The sequence below is a fragment of the Palaemon carinicauda genome, unplaced genomic scaffold (assembly GCF_036898095.1).
Source record: "Palaemon carinicauda isolate YSFRI2023 unplaced genomic scaffold, ASM3689809v2 scaffold1062, whole genome shotgun sequence".
Taxonomy (NCBI): domain Eukaryota; kingdom Metazoa; phylum Arthropoda; class Malacostraca; order Decapoda; family Palaemonidae; genus Palaemon; species Palaemon carinicauda.
Genome location: NW_027168552.1, coordinates 15001 through 20000, shown reverse-complemented (window position 1 = coordinate 20000; position 5000 = coordinate 15001).

Below are 5000 nucleotides of genomic sequence, written 5' to 3'. Positions count from 1 at the left end.
CTGCTGCAACGAAGATGTGGGCAAAGGACGTGGATCCGTCAGGGCATGATATATTGAAGCCGTCCTTGTCGTATCGTATCCACGAGCCATTGTTCAGTCTGCAATTGAACTCATTATTGTCAAAGGGATAAAGCTTATCCAGACAATTTTCACTTGTATGGGAGAGAGCACCGTCTAGCACTATACCTAACTCGCATGAATCCATTAAGTTTTTATGGAATTCAAATGAGTCAGCTGTACGTATTTTTCTATCCATTGCGTCTGAACAGTGAATTAATTGATTCAAGTCTTTAATGACCGTATATGTTTCCTTGACTGGGGAAATCAATATGTGTCCTGTCAAACTGGATATTACTGGATTTGAGTGATTCGTCATGAAAGTCGGAAATGGTGATATCCTGTAAGATTGCCAGGCATCAGAATAATCAAAGGGAATTGTAATCCTAATCTTGTTATTATCAACGCTTACTGTAATTAGGCTGTAATAAAATTCTAACCTACGTTCGCCTAACAAAGGAACATAGCCTAGTTTATCCCTTCAGTTCACCAGAATTAACTTAAAGTAACTTATAGGCAACAAATGGGGCGACAGTACAACTTTAGTTGCTAACGTGATAGCTTCTACATAATCCTTAGATTTCTCAATGAAATGTACAATTCTGTTATGTATGTGATCTATCTTTGAATCATAATACGTTAACGTTGCCAACAAATCCTGTACTTCCATAATCTGAATGATATTATTTGAATGTTCATTTACTAAATCCATAATTTTATTGATTGAAGCTAACTGATTCCTTAGTTCTGACATAATCAATTCATCTTCATGAGTCAAGAACTCAATTTTCTTATTTTGATTACTAATTTTAAGACGATTGGAAATTCCTAAACCTAAACTTGCAATAGACCCAAAGATGTTTAATGTAGCATAAATAAACGGATTTCGCCTTTCTTTATGTTCGTGTCCTACAGTCCATATCAAAAGGTCATAAGCCAAAGATCCTGTCTCGTAAGTCTTATTTTTCAAGTCATCAGATAGCATCTCTGCAACTTTTAATGTTAATCCAAGCAAACTCTCTGTAGTCAAATGAAAATGTCTTCTATGAAACTCATCCAATGAGGCAGAAAACCTTGAAATGGCGGTTCTTAAGCTAGTGACATCATTCTCTTGAAGAAAAATTGCTTGCATATTCACTTCTACAACTACATTGCTTGATGTAATAAAAGCGTCTTCTTGTCTTTCAACTATAGTGCAATATTTAAAATTTATACTTTTAGTTTTAGAGCTCATCCAACACAAGAAAAATGTCTGAGCGAACAATATCACTCCCAACAACAAAAAATTCATCTTGGAAACCTGTAACGAGAAAAATATATGTAATTACTCCTGTATTAAAAAGAAAACTTTTAATCACATAAAATAATAAAATTTTCCCTCAATTCTTTCCCTCTCTTTTCTTTTTAATTTCTTATGTGAGCCAATGGTACTATTCTCTCATCCGTGGGTTGGGATACCATTTGAACTCTAAACCTATTGGCCGTTAATGTTTCCAAAATGTTAAATGGGCCTTCAAAGTTAGGTGTTAGTTTATAATTGAGTCCTTTGCGTATAGTGATTTGAATATAAACGTTATCACCCACGGTATATGTTTTAGTTGGTTTCGCTGTTTTATCATGATTCCTTTTCATAATGATTTGTGATTCTTCTAAATTCTTTCGAAGGATATCATATCGACTTATACTTGCATTTATACATTCTTTTAAAGGATTTGATAGATTAGTTGTAGGCGTTAATACATGGAAAGACGTTCTAACTGGGGTACCTTACAATGCTTCATGCGGTGACATTTTAATTGATATATGATATGAATGATTCAGAGTACTCAGTGCCGCCGGTATTGCAATATCCCAGTTGGGGTCTGATCCCCCTATTGTTACTCTTAATATATTTAATATCTTCCTATTTGCTCTTTCCACCAGCCCATTCGACTCTGGGTGATATAACATGGTATTTATTTTCTTTATGTTGAGGAATTCACACAATGAGGTAAGAAAGTGATTATTAAATTCACCACCCGAGTCTGGAATTATCATGTGTGGAATTCCATTTTTACAAATGTAACACTGGTAAGACTTTCCTAGCGCATTCAATCGCAGTTTTAGTTTTAAGCGCTATTACTTCAGTATATCGAGTTAAAGCATCTATAATTACTTAGAGTTGCTTATTTCCTCTGACTAGTAAAATCCTGTTAACAAATCTAAATGTATTCTTTCAAAGGGTTGATTGGGCACAGGATAAGCTCCTAGGCTGACAGGTGTTTTCGTATGCCCTTTGTTTTCTTGACTTGTGCGACAGTTAGCTATGTGTCTTTTTATATCTGTAAGCATCGTATGCCAATAAAACAATAATTTGGCTCTTTGTGACATTAATGAGAACCCCGGGTGTCCATGTAATGGATTTGAATGCAACCAATTCAGGACAGTGGAAATAAGTGAGATTGGTACTACTACCTGGTCGTTAGTTACATGTGGTGTATTGCGGGTTTTCCTTGTCACAGTCGTACACAGAATATTATCTTTGATTATATAATTCTGCTGCTTATACTTTATATATTCCTTTTCCTTATGATTGCCTTTCAAAGCATTTATAATTGTTTCTATTTTCTGATCTTTTCTTTGCTCAGTCTGTAATAATTCAGCGCTCCAGCCTAGATCTTCTTGTTCAGATATCGTTTTAACAATACGCATGGATGTTGATATATCTATTAATTCAGCTAAAGCTCCGTACAAGATGACACGGGGTTGTGTGATAATGCATTCGCAATGATATTTGCTTTCCCAGGTAAATACCCAATTCTTGCGCCAAAATCTTGAATGATCAAATGCCACCGAGTTCGTTTAGGGCTGTGGTTGAAGCCTTTAAAGAACTCTCTTAGTGGTTTATGGTCAGTAAGAACCTTAACGGGATAACCGTAAATTATGAACTTAAAATGCACTAGTGAATTAACAATAGCTAGCCCTTCCTTGTCTATTACTGCATACTTACTTTCGGAAGTTCTCAATTTTCGAGAATGGAAAGCTATCGGGAAAAATTGTTTATCATATTGCTGAAGCAATACCCCTCCTACTCCTAAGTCTGAGGCGTCTGTTGCAATGAAGAATTCCTTACCGAAGTCAGGAAATTTTAAGATAGGAGAACTACACAGTTCATCTTTCAAGGTATTAAACCCCTGTTGATGTTGCTCACACCATATGAAATCTACGCCCTTCTTCGTAAGATCAGTTAAAGGAGCGGCTATTATTGAATAGTTGCGTATAAAACGCCTGTAATATCAACTACAACCCATAAATTGCTTTATTCCCTTGACATTAGTAGGTATGGGAGAATTACATATAGCAGACACCTTATCATGGACTACTTTAAGACCTTGGCTTGACACCATGAAACCCAAATATATTAATTCTGTTTTGAAAAATTCACACTTACTAATCTTTACCCTTAAGTTATGTTGTCTTAATCTCTGTAGTACTAGTTCTAACTTACGTAGATGTTTTTCTAGGTGTTGGAAAAGATTACAAGATCATCCATATAGGCATGCAATATATCCCCTAACAAGTCTCCAAACACTATGTTAATCATTCTTGTAAATGTTATAGGAGCACAACGTAAACCAAAAGGCATCCGTAAAAATTCATAATGTCCCCTGGCTGTGCTGAAGGCTGTATATGGGATACTATCTTCTTCTAATGATATCTGGTGAAAGCCTTTAAGTAAGTCCAAACTGGTAAAATATTTATTCTGACCAAACAAAGACAAAATATCGTCAGTACATGGCACTGGGAATCGATCAGGGATCGTCTTCTCGTTTAGACGACGAAAGTCGACGCAGATACGCCATGTTCGATCTTTTTTCGGTACAACTATTAAAGGAAAATTATAAGGGCTGTTTGATTTCCTAATGACTCCTTCTTCTAGCATTTTACCTACTTCATCATTATTTCATTCTGGAATTTCATAGGGAGTCTGTTCAAGGGTATATAGATAATTTTCTGCTTGTCCTTTAACCTTATTTGATGCTCGATCACATCTGTTTTACCTAAGGATCCATTCGCAGTGGAAAAAACATCATGATATTTAGTTAAAAGTCCAAAAATTTTCTGCTGAATTTCTTCGTCTTGAATGTCTTTATTGATATTAATTTTAATAGATCGCAAAAGGGATTCATCAGCAACTGATTCAGAGTGATTGATCTCAGCAACGGTAAGAAAACGATATTTATAAACTTCTACATCCAAGATATGTTGATTTTTTGTGAATTACTAAAGTGTTATTTAAATGATTACAGACTTCAATATTACAATGTTGATGTGAGCCTACTGTATAAATAGCTTGTGTGACAGACAATCCGTTAGTTTTCAAAGTGTCGGAAAGGATTAATATTTCAGATCCCGGTAATGTTTTCTTTATTTGCACTATTAAATTCGAAGGTACATTTGGTTCGATAGATTGCATGCAAGATGATATTACGGGTGAACGAGAATTCTGCTGGGTCGCGTATATTATTTCTTTATTAGTGAGACAAGTTATTGGTTCTTCAAGGTACGTTACGGTTACAATTGTCGTCTCCTTTTTATCCAAAACAGATTTTAGGGTAATAGAAGACTTATAGAATTTCCCTTTGATATACACGCCGTGCTTGGCAGGGGCTGAGGTAATGTTTTGATTTCCCATAGATGGGTATCCTATAATTACAGCTGGATACATATTAATGTTTTTTACAACAAATGTATCGGCAAACGTTCGTTTACCGACTTTGAACTGAACATATATATATATATGTATGTATATATATATATATATATATATATATATATATATATATATATATATATATATATATATATATATATATATATATATATATATAAATATATATATATATATATATATATATATATATATATGTATATATATATATATATATATATATATATATATA